General features: G+C 46.4%; 1 long non-coding RNA gene across 1 annotated transcript in view; it reads right to left on the bottom strand.

The window, feature by feature from the left end:
- The window catches only part of LOC140694189 (uncharacterized), a 30,822-nt gene extending 14,614 nt beyond the window's left edge, over positions 1-16,208 (bottom strand). The window contains exons 1-3 of the long non-coding RNA XR_012069930.1: positions 16,083-16,208; positions 8,550-8,702; positions 7,685-7,792 (exon numbers count right to left, since the gene is read on the bottom strand). This is a non-coding gene — a long non-coding RNA (uncharacterized lncRNA). The remainder of the gene's footprint in view (positions 1-7,684; positions 7,793-8,549; positions 8,703-16,082) is intronic.
- Positions 16,209-17,783: the final 1,575 nt, after the last annotated feature.

Below are 17,783 nucleotides of genomic sequence, written 5' to 3' on the forward strand. Positions count from 1 at the left end.
GGGGAGGAATGAAACACAGCTGTGCCAAAGTCACTTTCTCCACTTGGCTCCATTGTTGGTGTGTTCTCATGAGAAGAGAAATGGGGCTTGGTGATAGCCAACACTGCTGCACAAAGGCAGAGCTGAATGTTGACTCCATACCCTGTGCCATTGCAACTTCACAGGCAGGAATGAGATTTGTTTACAGCCCCAGGCAGAGAGGGTGGATTTGCTGTATCTGGTCACTTTGTGGATCCACACCTCTGAGACTTACAGGCAGTGAGTGGAGTTCTGACTCAAGAAGGGTGGCCAGTGAGGGTATTTATAACAGGGTGGTGTATGGTTCCATATGTGGGTGCGGGATTAGGGTTTGAGCTGAACCTGTAGTGGACCACAAATTCATGTGTGTGACTGCACACTTGCTAAGGCAGGTCCAAGGGACTGACACTGCTGGATCTGCACTGATGTTTCCTGGGGCTCAGAACCTGAGGGGCACCAGAGTAGGTGGCTGACATTCCCATAGCTAAGGCAGGGATAAAGCCAACATCAACAAATAGTACTTTGTAAGTCTGCATAACAAGTGACAGGCAACACCACAGAGAGAACTCCCCAGTGAACATCTTCTGCCTATTCTTCTTCACAACTGAATTGCTCCAACCCTGCCTACTACATATCACAGCTCAGAAACGGGTCTAAAAGAAATACATAGAGCCAGAGAAATGTAAGTAAAATAAAGAAGCTGAGGAACCACTTTTAATTAAAAGAACAAGAGAAATCCTCTGAAAGAACAATCAGTAAAATAGACTTTGATAGTCTACTAGACTTCAAAAAGGTAATGATCAACTCACTGAAAGAAATAAAAGAGACTATCAATAGAGACAGAAAACTTTAAAAAGAAAATTTAAACTATAAAGAAGAGTTAGTTAAAAATAGAAAATTCAACTACAGGCAATCAAAAGAAGACTAGATAATGCAGAGGAATGAATAAATGGCTTAGGAGACAAGATAAAAGAAATAACCCAAAAAGAACAGCAGACAGAAAAGTCAATAAAAACCAATTAAAGCAAGATAATATAAAGTGTGTCAGCCTATGCATAATGGTGAGTCCCAGAAGGAGAAGAAAGAGAAAGGGGGATTGAAAAGTTAGTTAAAGAAATCATGACTGAAAACTTTCCAAACCTTAAGAAGGAAAGAATTATCCAAGTACAGGAGGCACACAGGGTCCCAAACAAGGAGAAACCAAACAGACCTACACCAAGACATATTATAGTTAAAATGGTTAAAATAAAATAAAATATTCTAAAGGCAGTGAGAGAAAAACAAAGTGTTTGTTACAAGGGAGTCCCATAAGCATTCAGCAGATTTCACTACCTAAAATCTTCTGGCCAGAAGGGAGTGGCAAGATGTATTCAAAGTCCTGAATAAGAAAAAGGCTGCAAACTAGGATATTCTATATAGAAAGACTACCCTTTAGAACAGAAAGGGAGAAAGATTTTCACAGACAAGCAAAAACTAAAAGAATTCAGCAGTACTAAATCTATGCTAAAAAACAATTTGAAAGTTCTAATCTAAATAAAAAATAAAAAGGAAGCTATAGAAATTAAGAAACCATAATTGGAAATGCGATAAATACAGTGAGTTGCAAGGGAAAACATGAGGATATAAATAAGTCAGTAAGTCAATAAAGAAAACAAGAAGGCAAACAAGAAAGAGAGAATAGCAAAATCATGAAAGGTGGAAGAGGAGAGTAAGAGAATATATATTTTTTCTCTTTTTTTTCTTTTTTCTCTTTGTCTTCTTTCTTTTTAGGATGCACTTGAGCCCACATGACTATCAACTAAAACCAAACAGATGAAGTAAGGGGTTACCATACTTGAATGACAAGATAACCACAAATCAGAAGTATATAATAGAGTCATAAAACCCAAAAAGAAACCAAGCTAATAGAAAAGGAATTTATCAAACCACAAAAATAAAAATAATTAAAAGAAAGAAACAAATAATTACCAAAATCAACTGGAAAACAAATTTCAAAATGGCAATAAACCCACATCTATAAAATAGCTACTATAATGTCAATGGACTAAATGTTCCAATCAAAAGAAAAAGAGTGAAGGAGGAGGAAAGATGGTGGAGTAAAAAAGATGCTCAGAGCTCACCCTCTCCCACAAATTCACCAAGAGTGACATCAACAGACACACCCACCACCCAGAACACCTGCTGAACTTTGACAGAATATTGGCTTCTTCAAAAGATAAAATTTTCCACAAATCTGGTGGGAGAACAGGAGAAAAGAAGAAAAAGGAAAATACTTCTGGACCATTCCAATGGGGAGGGAGCTGCAAAAGAGGAATAGCATTAATACACTGGGTCTCTCCAACTCCAATGGCCAGTTCAGCAGGATGGAGATGGAACCTCAGAGGCTCAGATCTGTATAGAATAGACTTTGACTGACAGAACTAAGTTAATGGGGCACAAAGGGTCCCAACGATCCCCAGCCCTAGACGCGAACCAGCAGGTGTGGGATGGGACAGGCTGCCTGAGTTGAGCAGAGGACTCGGGCTGACTCTACAGAGGAAACCTTGGGGGACTGCAATGTTCTGTGTGCCATGGCTGGGAGAGTATACAGAACAGCCTTGGTCCCCCATAAAATACAAAAAAAAAAAAGGCAGAAAACACTGCTGGTGTGCCCTGGGGGGAAGGGTAGCCATAGCCTTTGTGTCCGCAGACCCACAGTGCCATAATTGGAGACTTCTTGGGAGAAGAGAGTCAAGGCTCAGCCATAGCCACCATATTTTCTGGTGCATGGTTCCCAGGTAGAGGAGGGGTCAAAACCCGAATCCCTACCTAGGGGCTCCACAACCTCATAGGTGGGACTGAGATTTGTTTACAGTCCCAAGAAGAAGGGACCATTACACACCGATGCCTCTCTGAGTTGGCTCTTCTAAGACAAATGCACAAGAAGCAGTGTTCTGGAACAGAGCAGGGGTGAGGGCTAGTGCAGCTGTTTCCTCTGAGTCCACCTACAAAGCATGGACCTATGCGGCAGGGGAGCTACCTGCCAACTACCTTGCACAAGTGTGGTCCTGGGACCAGGCATCTGGTGGGGGGTGCAGACCACCCATTTACTGATGCTGGGACACAGACCAGGGGCACGACTAGACGGCCTCTGGAACCAGCAAGTGGGGTTTTCACAGCAGGATATGGGCAGGAGTGTGACAACCACAGGAAAAAAAGGAGCTCCTGCTCAATAGCCAGGGCAGTTTCAGGCCACCAGAACACCAGCCACACCACCAACAAAGGGGATAACAGGCAAAAGGCGTGGAAGGAAGACTTGGCAACCACCCATAGTTAAAAATAACCTTATGACAAAAGTATTAAGAGTGTATATTCTTGGAGAAAGGCCAAGATAGTGGAGTAGAAGGATGCTTGTATCTTATCCTCTCCAATAAATTCACCAAGACTGACATTCACAGACACACCCATCCACTCAGGACATCTGCTGAACTTTGATAAAACATTGCCATCTTCAAAAGGCAAAATGTGCCACCAATCTGGTAGGAGAAAAGGAAAAAAGAAGGAAGAAAGTGCAAAATGGCTTGGGGTTGGTCCTTTGAAGAGGGAGCAGCAAAGGAGGGATAGTGCTGGTTGATTGGGTCTCCCTCTTTCCAACGGAGAGGTCAGCAGGATGGACAGGGAACCTCTGAGGCTCAGATGTGTACAGAACCACCCTTGACTGACAGAATTAAGTTAAATGGGCACAAAGTGTGTCAACAACCCCCAAACCTAGAAGTGAATCAGAGAAGGGAAGGGACAGGCTGCTGGATCCAGGCAGACTCTGGTTGACTGTACATAGGTAACCCTAGGGGACTGCAGTGTGCTGTGGACAACTGCTTGGATTGTATACAGATCAGAACAGCCTGGGCCTCCCATAAAATAAGAAAAAAAATAAAGCAAAGCAATATTGCTGGCTTGCCTGGGGGAAGGGGTGTTTCATCCTTTGTTTCTGCTGACTCATGGCAACATAACTGGTGATTTTTCAGAATAAGAGGGATGAGTCTCAGCCACAGCCATCATACCCACCCAGGCAGACATGGTGTTGAAACCTGAATATGTACCTGGCAGTTCTGCAACCTCATAGGTGGGACTGAGACTTGTTTACATCCCCAGACATATAGGAAGTTTCTGTCCTGGTGCCTCTACGAACTCACACCTCTAAGACAAATGAACAAGGAGCAAAGTTCTAGCAAAGAGCAGGGACTAGGGCTGGTGTGGCCATTTGCCTCAAGCCCACCCACAGAGTGTGGAACAGATGTGGTGTGGGGAGTAGCACTGAATAGGGGAGCAAACAACCCAACTACTGTGGAGGACTGCTGCACCTGGACATGGCATTGGGAAGGGGCACAACCTGCCCACCTACCATGCAGGAGTGCAGCACCAAGATGCAGCACTGGGAGGAGAAGTGACATGTCTACCTACAGGCACTGGGAGCAGCACAGACCAAGGGTGTGACCAGAGGGTCTCTGGAAACAACAAGCTGAGTTCATGAAGCAAGGCAAGGGCAGGAGCTTTGACAACCACAAAACAAAGAGGAGTCCCCATTCAATAGCCAGGGTAGGCTCTGGTTAACAGGTTAATGGCCACATCATTAACCAAAGGGATAACAGACAAAAGGCACAGAAGTAAGACTTGGTAACCACACATATTTAAGAAGAACTTCTTGATAAAATTACTAAGGGCACACAATCTCCATGGGAACATACTCTTTTCCTTTTCTGTTCCATTTTCTTTTACTTTTTAAATGTTACTTCTTAAATAATTTTTATATTTCTATTTTTAATCCCTTTTAAAATTTTCTTTTAAAATAATTTTATTATTATCTTTCAATTTGTCCAATTTCATTTTTATCCTTGTTTTGTTCTTCTGTTGTGATTATACTCTGTTCTCAAATATTTTTTCTTCCTTTAATATTTTAAAAATTCATCCCAACTCAATTGTTATCTTGTTTCAATATGTTCTTCTGTTATTGATTATACTGCTTTTAAAACTAATTTCTTTGTGCTTAGTTTTATTTCTGCATCCACTTTATAAAAATAAATAAACTCTTAAAAGGCCACAGTAGACAATTGATACTCCATAAGCCATAGTGCCAGAGAGATATAAGCAAGGTAAAAAAGCAGAGCAACCTGTCTCAATTAAAAGAACAAGATAAACCCCCTGAAAGAACAATCAATGAAATAGACATTGATAGTCTACTAGATGATTTCAAAAAAGGAGTGATCAAAGTACTGAAGAAACTAAAAGAGATTGTGTATAGAGACAGAGAATATGTCAAATAACGAAATTGAAACTCTAAAGAAGAGCCAGGGAAAATTGGAAAACTCATTTGCTGAGAGGAGAGTTGAGGTAAAGGCTGTAAAATGTAGGCTGGATAATTGAGAGGAATGAATATGTGACTTAGAAGACAGGACAACAAAACAGCTGAGAGACAACAAATAAAAACCAATGAAAGCAATATAAGAGACCTATGGAATAACATAAAGCATGCCAACCTACTCATAATGGGGGTCCCAGAAGGAGAAGAAAGAACAAAGGAGATTGAAGAGATATTTGAAGAAATCATGACTGAAAACTTCCCAAACCTAAAGAAGGAATCAGATATCCAAGTACAGGAAACACAGAGCGTCCCAAACAAGGAGGACCCAAACAGACTCACACCAAGACATATTACAATCAGGATGACCAGGGTTGAGAATGGGAAATGATTCTAAAGGCAGTAAGAGAAAAACAAAGAATGAGATACAAGGGAACCCCCATAAGATTTTCAGCTGATTTCTCTACAAAAACAGTACAGGCCAGAAGGGAGAAGCAAGGTATATTCAAAGTCCTGAATGAAAAAATGATGCAGCCTAGGATACTTTATCCAGCAAGGGTATCCTTTAGAATACAAGGAGAGATAAAGAACTTCACAGAGAAGCAAAAACTAAAAGAAGTTAGCAACACTAAACCTATGCTAAAGGAAATATTGAAGGACCTACTCTAAATTGAAAAGAAGCAGGATGCTACAGAAAGGAGAAAACCATAATTGGAAAGGTGATTGCTACAATGAATTACAACAGAATAAACATGAAATCATAAAAGAGGGCATCTAAATCATTAAGGGTGGGAGAGGCGAGCAAGAAAATATGCAGGTTTCTCTCTCTCTCTCTTTCTCTCTGTCTCTCTCTCTTTTTTGTTCTTGGTAGGATGGGTTTGAGCTTATATTATTATCTGTTTAAAACAAACAGATATAGTAATGGGTTAATATATGTACAAAGTAGGGTAACCACAAGCCAAAAAGTTACAATAGAGTCACAAAACTAAAAAGACACCAAGATAATAAAAATGAAAATTATCAAACCACAGAAAGAAAAAGTAAGGAACAAAGAGGAAATACAAAATGAACTGCAAAACAAAGTTCAAATTGTGATAAACACATTTCTATTAATAATTACTATAAATGTCAATGGACTAAATGCTTTAATCAAAGGACATAGAGTGCATAGTGGATAATAAAGCATGTATCTACAATACGCTGTATACAAGTGACCCACGTTAGGGAGAAGGACACACATAGATTGAAAGTGAGAGGATTGAAAAAGATATTCCACACAAATGGAAATCACAAGAAAGCAGTAATATCAACAGTGATTTCAAATAAAATAGACTTTAAAACAAAGATTATTAAGAAAGATTAAGAAGGACATTTTATAATGATTAAAGGAGTCATAGATGAAGATATTACACTCATTAACATATGTGAACACAACATAGGAGCACCTAAATATATAACAGATAAAAAGAAAATACTAACAGATAAAAAGGGAAAATTTGATCAGAATACAATCACGGTAGAAGACTTTAACAATCCATTAACATCACTGGACAGCTCTTCCATACATAAAATTAATAAGACAACATAGAAATTAAATGATACAATAGAACAATTTCTCTTGGGTAATATTTTCAGAACATTATATTTCCCTAAAATAGAACATACATTCTTCTCAAGTGCACATACCACATTTTCTAGGATAGATCATATACTTTGGCACAAAAGAAGCATTAACAATTTGAAGAAGATAGAAAATATTTGAAGCAACTTTTTCTGACCACAATACCATGAAACTAGAAATTAACTACAGAAAAATAAAGGAGAAATAAATGACAGTATGGAGGTTAAACAACATACTACTTTAAAAAAAAATGGGTGGATGGTGAAATCAAAGAAGAAATAAAAAATACGTTGAGACAAATGATGATGAAAACACAACCACACAGAACCTATGGGATCCAGAAAAGGCAGTGCTTAGAGGGAAGTTTATAGCGAGAGAATCAGGTCTACCTCAAAAACGAGGAACAACTGCAATAAACAATCAAACTTACCACCTAAAAGAATTAGAAAAAGAAGGGCAAAAATAACAAAAGTAAGCAGAAAGAAGGAAATAATAAAGATCAGGGAGGAAATAAATAAAATAGAGATATAAGAAACATTTGAAAAAATCAAGCCAAGAGATGGTTTCTTGAAAGAGTAAACACAATTGACAAAATTATGTTCTATGCTGGAAATTGACACAACAATGCAAACTGACTATAACTCAATAAAATAAAAATTAAAAAATAAATATATTAACAAAAGAAAAAAGAAAAGGTAGTTTCTACTCACCAGACTGGAGGAGGGGACTGCAACCTATGCGGGGTCACACCCCATGGGAAAGCCTGGGGTCAGGATCGGAGGAGCAGGGTGCTGTGGACATGATCTGTCACAGGGTTTCTGCAGGAGGGGAGTGTGAGGCATGTGAGCAGGCTGAGGACTGGCCATTTGAGTAAGTTCATGGGCTCTGGAGTGGAGGGGCTCCCCCAAGTGTCTGGACTTGACTCTGGGTGAGTTGGGCAGGTGGACAGTGGCTCAGTGTGAGTCCAAGTCCAGTGGAGGAGGTAGTGAGTTAGATCTAGAAGGACTCCTTCTGGGGTGGGAGGCCCCACAAGGGAGGCAGGAGGCCAAGTCCAGGTGACTGAGAACAGGGTGTGTCCTGCATAGGGCTGCAGGGCAGATGAAAGCATCCAGTCTACAGAAGGTGGAAACACGGTCCATACAAGGGCTCAGCTCAGATGTCACCTCCTCAGAGGAGCCTTCTCTGCCTGCACAGTCTACAGGGACAGCCTCCTCCACGCACATCTCCCCAGCAGACACCTGCTCCATTTCCTGCATAGCACTCAGGACGCGGGCCCCTGCTCCGTACCCAGCCATGGTTCCGCTGCCCTGAGGAAAAGCCCTCACAGGAGCCATAAAGCCCTGCACGACCTGGGCCCCACCTCTCTGTCTCCTCTGGCACCACTGTCTCCACCTGGCCCTCTTCTCCTCCACTCCTGCACTCCTGACTTTCCCCATCCCTGTGTGCTCTCCAGAGCACATGTCCCTCCTAACATGCTGTGTGTGCTCACTGTGTCTAATCCACTGCATGCCTCCCACCCAGGTCAGTATCCAGCACACAGTAGGGCTCAGTAAGTAGAGAATGAATGACTCTTACCATGACTGCTGGGAAGGCTTTTGTCTGTGGCCTACAGTGATCACACACCCGTCACACAATCTCTGAGGTCCTACTGTGTGTTGGGTGGGTTCCAGATACCGGGCACAGCAGGTAGTGAAGCAGTCAGGTCTCCATCCTCATGCAGCAGACAGCCTGGTGGGGGACACAGAGAAAATTAAGTAAAATATACATAATGTCCAGAGGTGATATGTTCCATGGAGAAAAATAAGGTCAGGGAGGACATTTGAGCAGATTCCTGGAGGTGTTTAAGAAGCAGGCGGAGAGAGATCCTGGCTGGAAAAGCAGCCATCCCAAAGGCCCTAAGGGCAAAGTGGGATGTATGTGGACGGTCTTAGTTATCCGTGTGAGTTCTTAGTCCTGCCTTGAGTATGTATGTTGCTTTTATTTGTAAACCTTGATTTCACCTTTATAGCAAATTAACCTGCATCATCAATCTGCATAATTTAGCCAACTCTGTTTCAGGTGTTGTGGGCACAATGGCAGGCTAATTAATTGGGTTGGTAAAGAAATACCAGCGTCAGAGAAGGGTTTAGGAAAGTTCAATAGGGACACTGCTATAGACAACATCAGGCCACACAGGCAAGAGGTGCCTACACGAGCGCCAAGGTTGAGTGTGTGGGGTCTGTTATTGGGGGGGTGCTGTTCACACAAGGAGGAGGGGGCTGCATGATCAATTCATGCACAGGTACCTGGTTGGTTGTGAAATCTGTCAGGGGCTTCTCTGAACAAAAGGCTTTACCACTTTAATAAGGGAAGGATGTGAGGTCTCTCTTCCTGGGGCAATGAGGTTTCATAGGGTAAACACACAGCAAGAGAAGATGTTTTATAGCTTGTGGAAATGCAGGTGTGCAAAGGGTCCTGCAGTGGGGAGTGGGAGGTAAGGGGCCACTGGGTTCTAGGCACACAGAGAGCCCATGGGTGAGGGTGTATGACTCTGAAGAGTGCCTGCTGGCTTCACACCAGGGACTTTATGTGGAAAGAGGAGAATCTAGGTTATCGGCACGTGTCTACTCAGTGACCTCCCTAAGCCTAACTGTCAGGCACCAGGTGGCTGTGAAATGAACATGAAGGTCCCCACCCTGAGGACCCCAATGAATGAACATCTTGATATCCTCAAGCCCCTTCCCCTGCACCATCGCCCCACCTCATCTGGGTCTCAGACTTTGACCCTGACATCAGTGGCATGTTCGTTCCCTACATCCAGCTCCTCTGGACGTCTCTGTGATGAGCTGTTCCATGTCAGCAAGCCCCAAACTGAGCTCTGCCTTTTCCCCATGATTGCTTCACCCTGTGAAGCCCCTCGTGAAGGAGCCACCACTAGCAGGATCCTACAGGTCTGAGGCTCTGCCTTCCCCACCCCTCTGATGACTCCCAGCCCATGATCCCCTCTGGAGGTCCCTATTATCCTCTCCCTCCCACTTCAGTCTTGGGCTGCACATCAAATCCCTCTTCAAAATCTCCCACAAGACAGGTCCAGGTCCACTTGGGGACACTGAGATGACACAGGTGGGTGTTGCTGGGAATGAAGAGCAGGATACTGAAGCAGAGGAGAGGAAAGGGCTCCCAATCCACCAGAACACACGCTAAAGTGGTGGCAAGACACCCATAAAGTGTGAGGCAGGCATCACACTGCAGCCACGCCCTCTGCTCCCCCATGGTGCCCTGTGTTTCCTGTTTTGGCCTAGGGGACTCCCCCCCTCACTCTCTGTTAGAGGGGTGCCCATTCATTCATTCACACCCTCATTAACCATGTACATGGGTCCTGCTCAGTGCCAGGCCTCAGCTAGATGACAGCTCATCCTTGGGGACACAGCTCAGATCTCACCTCCTCCATGAAGCACTTCTGGATTCCCACCCTCCCTGAAGCTCCTCTGGCCTCAATTGGGACCACTAGGGCTGTGACCACACTCTGATTACATCCCAAGTCTGTGATCTCCGTGAAAGCCCTGGGCCCAATGTAGAAAGAGACTCAGAAAAATGGGGCCAAAAGGGGCTAAGAAAAATGTTACTAGTTCTCTATTACAGAGAAGGGCACTGAGCAGAGGGAGGGCAGTGTCCAACCAAAGCCACAGAGGAGGGTCTCAGTGAGCCCTCCCATAGCCCTGTTACTAGTTCTCTGTTACAGATGAGGACACTGAGCCACAGAGAGGGAGCAGAGCCCTGCTATAGCCTTGGCCCCACGGCCTGTGTCCTTTATGACTAGCTCCATGCTGCCAGCAGGGGTGTGGGCCTGGAATGGATGTTGAAAGCTGCCTGACCCCCAAGCCCCCTTCATACACAAAGTCAGTCTCAGGAAACACCCCTCAAGACCTTCCATATACCCCTGGGATTGGGACCTGATTGCTGTTCTGGAAGCTGGCTGGGCTTCCCTGAGAATTGCCCCAGGAGATGCTTGGGACAGCCACAGGGCCCCTGAGGCTTCCTGTCCCCAGCTGAGCAGCTCTGGTCCCCTTGACTGTCCCTGGCCCAGGCCTGATTACACGGGGTTTTGGCCGGGTAGCCAGCTGTGGAGATGAGGAAGTAGGGGCAACATGCAGGTACATGCAGAGGTTCAGGTATTCACTCAGCAATCATTGATTCAGGCTTTGCAGTGTGGCTGGCCTGGGCCCAGGCCTGGGTGTCCAGTAGTGAATACAGTCAACCTCTTGAGCCTTCTGGGAAAGCAGTCCTCAGAGAAACCGGCCCTCAGTGCACCCATCCTGCTCCCCATGAACAATCACACTGAGATGAGGCTGCGGCCATGGGTCCCAGTGGAGGATGAAGGGAGGAGGAAAACCCAGAATGGGCACTGACCATGAGCCTGGACACTGGAACCAGATGACCTGGGCTCTGTAATCTGGGGTGGTCACCTCACCTGTTCTCTCTGTGCCTCAGTTACTTCTGCAGAAATGGGTGATAATGCCTGTCCCTGCCCCACAGATTTTCGTGAGGAGTCAGTGAGCTTCTCTAAGGCGTGTAGGACAGTGTCTGGCTATGGGTCAGGATCCTGCTCACCTCACAAGAGTCTGTCCCACTTTAAAGATGATAAAGCCAAAGTTAAGGGGGTTATGAGACCAGCCTGGGCTAGCCCCCTTCTCATGGTCTGCTGTCCAGGTCTCCTGCTTTTACATCATACCTCTGCCCCCATATCCACCCAGAAAAGTAGGTGCTGAGAATCTGAGCAAATCAGAGTATGAATGGAGGCACACCCTCTCCCCATCTTGGGCTCTTGGGGTGGTGGGCAGGTTGGGGATATCGGGCTCCTCCAGACTGTCCAGGAGGCCCAGCATGTCGGTCACCTCATTTCCACTCAACACGGAGTAGGTGTGTGGCCAAGGGCCAGAGGGCGCTGGAGTAACCCAGGGTGGGTGGATGCTAGGTAGGTGTGGGAGGCACAGAGTGGCCCCTGGAAGACAGTGTCTAGGCAGCCAAGGTGCGATGAATGAGGGTCCCCAAAAGGGGCAGAGGACAGAGTCCAGCCTGGACACCACCCCCTGCTGGACCCTGATCTGGGGTGAGAATTGGGACAAGCCAGGGCCCCGCTGGGACTCCTCATCCAGCAAAGAGGTGAGGAAAAGTTAAGGAGACCGTGCTCCCTGTGTGAGGGTGCTGCTTCCAGGATCCTGGAGGTTCCTTAGACCCTTGTGAAGTGGCTGCTGTTTCCAGCCCCATGTGGGCAGAAGAACTGAGGCAGGGAGGACAGAGTGACTCAGGACAGAGCTAGGATTCATCCAAGAGTGTATGCTGAGCCTCTTGCTAAGAGCAGTCTCTGGGCATCATGGACTCAGGAAGTGCCTTGTCGCCCCTCTTAAGGCTCCTTGCATGTTAGGCAGGAAAGGTCCCAGTGCCCATACCTGGGCCTCTCTGGGTGATTCTGACATGTGGGATCATGATGGTCCTGGGAAAGGAGAGAGAATGTGGGCTGGGCGTCAGGTCTGCATCAGACCCTAATGATGCGCCTAATGTTGTGTGACCTGGAAACTCCCTGACCTCTCTGTGCCTGGCTTTCCAGCCCTGACTCAGAGGACTGCTGTGATTGGCACACAGTAGGACCTCAATCAAAGGAAAAAGCCAGCCCTTCCCCAGGAACCTCTCCTCTTACATTCCCAAAGCTAAGCACATGTTCCACACATCACCAGAGCTGAAACTTGACAAACAGGGCAAGTGAAATCCAGCAACTCCTCCCTCCTGCCTGAGGCCCTTCGCTCCTCAGTGACAGTGGCTCAGAGCAGGTCTCTGCATCCCAGAAGTCTGAACTGAGCCTTGTGACCTGGAGGAGTCCCTGTTCCACAGAACTTTGTTTCCAGGTCCTTCCAACAAGACACAAGAGCACCTGGTCTGTGTCTTAGCTGCAAGGTCCTCCCTTTGCAAATTGCCCCATCACATCTGGGCTAGTTGATGTGAGTTCCAGAGCACATGACCATCCAAATGATGACTTCAGGGAAACATCTCTGCCCACACTACACTCTTCAGAGCCCACCTTCTAAAATAAGGGGTAGTGACCCACGGTTGTGCACACTTTTATCAGAACACAGCCCTCACCCACCCACCATTGGAAACACGTGAGAAGCAGAGATTCCCAAGTGCCTGGACCCCTGTCATCCAGAAAGCAGAGGGTAGGGTAACAGACAGAAGGGGAGAAAGTACTTTCAGACTATATATCTGATAAGGGGTTAACACTCAAAACATATAAAGAACTCTTACAATTCAACAGCAAAAAAAAAGCAATCTGATTTAAAAAGTGGGCAGAGGAACTGAATAGACATTTTTCCAAAGAAGGCACACAGATATCTAACAGGTACATGAAAAGGTGCTCAACATCACTCACCATCAGGGAAATGCAAATCAAAACCACAATGAGATACCCCCTTCTCACCTGTCAGGGTGGGTGTCATGAAAATATAAGAGACAACAAGTGATGGTGGTGGTGTGAAGAAAAGGGAAACTTGTGCAATGTTGGTGGGAATGTAAATTGGTGCCATCACTCGGGAAAAGAGTAAGAAGGCTCCCCCAAAATTTAAAATTAGAACTTCCATATGATCCAGCAAGTCCACTGCAGGTAATATATCCAAAGGAAATGAAATCACTATGTCAATGAGACAACTGCACCCTCATGTTCACTGTATCATTGTTTACAATAACCAAGATATGTAAACAACCTAAGTGTCCATAAGCAGATGAATGGGTACAGAAAACGTGATGCATATATATGTGTATAAAATAGAATCTTATTCAGACATTAAAAAAGTGAAATCCTGCCATTTGTGACAACTTGGGTGGACCTTCAGTGTATTATGCTAAGTGAAATAAATAAGACAGAAAGACAAATACCTATGATCTCATTTATATGTGGAATCTACAAAATAAACCGAAACACATAGAAACAGAGATCAGGTTGGTGGTTGCCAGAGGTGAGTCAGGGGATGATTGAAATTCGGGAAGATAATCAAAATGTACAAACTTCCAGTTAGAAGATAAACAAGTCCTGGGGACATAATGTACTGCAAGGTGACTGTAGTTAACAGCACTGCGTTGTGCATTTGATAGTTAAGAGAGTATCTCTTAAAATTTCTCATCACAAGGAAAATAGTGTGTGACTATGGGTGATGACAGACGTCAAGTAAACTTAATGCACTGATCATTTCACAATATGCACATGTAACAAGTCATTATGCTGCACACCTAAAGCCAACAAAGTTATGTGAAAATTGTATCTCAGGAATACTTATGTCAGGAAGCGGGGGTGCGAGCCTGGACTACCTACTGCAGGAGCTGTCTTTGCCCTCCAACAGCAGAGGGTGGTAGTTGTGACAGGGACTGTAGGTCCCTCAAAGCCTAGAATGTTTACTGTCTGGACTTTCACAGGGAGAGAGTGCAGACCCTGCCCTGGAAGACAGTGGTCATGGCAGCAACAACGGCCTGCCTGTATGCAGGCTCAGCCCAGACAGCTCCTGTGCTCTGCTGTCACCGCATTTACTTCCCTCCACACCCTCAGAGGGAGAGGCTTCAAAATTCTCATTTTACACATGAGAAAACTGAGGCTCATTTGCTTTGAATTATTGACAAAGTGGTGGGGGAAGCTTTGAACTCCAGTGTTCTGATTTCAAAGCCACATCTCAGTCCTGATTTTTAGAAGGTGGAGGTCCAGGCACTGGGGACCCTCCACCTTCCTCACTTGTAGTCGTACTCCAGGGCTGCCACCCCCAAGGCGTCTGGGTGAACACATTTAATCCGCTTACTCTGCACCAGCTGAGCCCTTGGCTGCCAGTCTGTTGTCACTGCCTGAAACCAGCTGAGGTTTTGCAAGTGAACCATCACCCCCTGCCAGCCCACCTGCCCTGCCATGTGGGGCAAACCCCTCCTAGCCTGGACATTCTAAACCCTTAGCTCATACATTTGCACAACTGCATCAAAAGGGCCCTACTCCCTGTGTGGAGATATCGACAAGGGGAAGGGAGGGGAGTTTGGGGTGGCCGCTTACTGTGAAGGTGACACATGACAGGGACATGTTCATGTCCATAATGACACTCAATTTGAAGCTAAGAACATGGTCACAGCGAGGGGTAAAAGCTGAGAGGCTACAAGGCTGCCTAGAAAGGGGCTTGACTATTGAATTGTAAATGTGTAATTTAATTTAAAAATCAGCCCCCTGGGTGATAAGAATTTGCCCCTAAGGCCAGAATTGGCCACCTGTCCCCTGGGAACCCCTCAATTCCAGGATGGAATCATCTGAGCATGTAGGGGGCTTAAATTGGAGTGCTGTCCTCTAGTCATGGTGCACCTGCCCACGTGTGCACCCATGATCTGCAGTGCTCACACATCAAGGAGGTCCAGGTCATAAGGAAGGGATGACAGACTGTGAGGTCACATGTGTGCCCCTGCAGGGGTGAATGTTGTATAGAGAAGAGCCCCCCACTCTCACCTCCAGGAGGGGTGCTGGAGGGAGCAGGACTCCTGAGCCCCTAGGCTTAGCAAGCATCCTGGCTGAGGGTGGGGAGGCTGTCCACTCTGAAGTCATAGGTCAGATGGTAGATTGGGGTCCCACCCCCACATCTCACCAGTGAGACTGTCTAGTCTGTTTTCTCTGTAAACTGGAACCCAGTCACCCTCACCCTCAGAACTGGGGGCAGCCTGTGTAAATTACAACACAAAGCCCTGGGCTGTTTCAGGTGCCCGGGGGTGTCCAGCCCCCCTAGGCCCGGCAGGTGGGAGAGGAGAGGTGTGGGTTAGCAGGTGTGACAGCAGAGCTGAGACTTGGCTGAGTGCATGCACTCTAATATCCAGGAACTGGGAGCTACCAGTAGCAAATCTGTTCACTGAGGCCATGTGTACTCTCCCTTGTCATTTACAATCCCCTGTTTGAACAGAGGCCTCTGGAGTCTATTAGCCACATTGTTGCCTATCACCTCACTGTTGCAGTTCCAGGGTCTCCATTTAGCCAGCTTGAAGGAATAGTCAAACTTTTTCTTAAAACCAGTGACAGAAAACCAAAGTGGCTTAAAGAAGCAAACAGGGCAGGAGAGAATGACTTACCTAAGTGAGACGTCCACAGGGAGATAGCTTCAGGCATGTCTGTACCTGGTGCTCAGTGACATCAACAGAAGTCATCCTTCCCCACCTCTGGGCTCTGCCACTGGTGTCATCTTCACATGGCTCTGCCTTTATGAAAGCAAGATAGTCACCAACTGCCACAAGCTGACATCACCACCCCTCAACTCCCAACTGAAATAGAACTTCTCTGCTCCCAGGATTCCAGCAACTAGGCCTGACCTCCGTGGAGCCTGATTGGGCTGGTGCCCAGCCCTGAGCCAATCACAGTGGCCAGGGAGGATGGAAAATGCTGATCGGCCAGATCAAGGCCATGTGACCATCCTCTCCAGGAAACCTGTGAGCTGTTAACCTGTTTCCAGCTTGGGAGAGTGTGATGTCTCCCAGAGGATCCTGCTTCTAGCACAACCTGCTGGTGGCACAATGAGCTGGAATGAGCCTGTCTGCTTGGTGACAAGTGACAGGTCACTTAGTGTTTCCTTGCTCCAGGGAGGGAGGCATGTCCACACAGTATTGGGGCTTCAGAGCCAGAATGTAGTAGAAAAGCCTCCTGGTCTCCCAAAAGGTGGGAAAGTGAGCAGTGACACTGGAAAGGCATTCCTCTCTGTGGCCCTTGGCTTTCTCCTTGTTACAGTGGAGAGTGCAGTGCTGCCCCTGACAGCCCACTTCCCTGCTGGGAGACCTTTGCAACAGGTGGAGAGTGCTTGGAAAAGCCCATTTATTCTGAGGAACTGTTATTGCTCCTGGTGGGATCATTATTTTCATGTCACTTGTGAGGTGGGCCCTGAGGGGTCCCTGATCTGGGGGCACAGACACCCACAGAAACTTGGCCCAGTATTGCTGTTCATTCAACAATGACTTACCAAGCACCTACTGTGTGCCAGATTCCCAGGGTAGAGCAGAGATGTTGACAGCACAGGTCCATGCCTCACCTCATCTCTGCATCCCAGGTGGGGTCACCAGAGTGGGAGTTCAGGAAGCAGAGGATGTGGCCAAAGCCTTGTGGGAACCCCTGGGTTTTTCTCTGTGCTGAGGGCACTAGCAGCACACCGAATGTGGGACTCAGTACCCGCAGGACCCAGCATTGATGGGTAAAGGAGAGGGATATTTCTACAAGCCCATCCTCACTAACCCCAGTCTCTGAAGAGCAGCTCCAGTCTGCTCAAACCCAGGGGGCACCTTCCGCCATCCTGATCACCCTCTGGTATTACTCCCCGCTAAGATGCAATTTTCCCTGTGGCAGCTACACTCAGAATATGTGTTTGTTTCTCTCCCATGTGGTTAAGTGGACTTCAGATGCATGATAGCGATGGAGCTGCTAAGCCTCTGGGCAGATTGCTGGGTGACCCGCGGAACTTGCTGCACATGGTGAGCTCCCTTCTGCCAACCAATGGGCCAGGCCCCACCACTGTTCTGTCTGTTCTACCTCACTTAATTTGCACAGACACTCTATGCGGGACATCCTGTTATCCCCCATCTCTGCTGACCTTGGGTGGACAAAGCTTGGGTTTGAGAAAGTTGCCCAGGTCACATGGTTGACAAGTGGGGAGCTGGGGATTTGCACCCTGGTCCCAGGAGTCTGGATCATGGAAAGGCCTGGGTGGGGCAGCTTATTGCAAAGGGAAGTCCTGCCCAAAACCCTCCCATGAGAGCCCACCCAACAGCATATCTAGCAGAGTCAGCATT

This window comes from Vicugna pacos, unplaced genomic scaffold (assembly GCF_048564905.1).
Source record: "Vicugna pacos unplaced genomic scaffold, VicPac4 scaffold_20, whole genome shotgun sequence".
NCBI lineage: Eukaryota > Metazoa > Chordata > Mammalia > Artiodactyla > Camelidae > Vicugna > Vicugna pacos.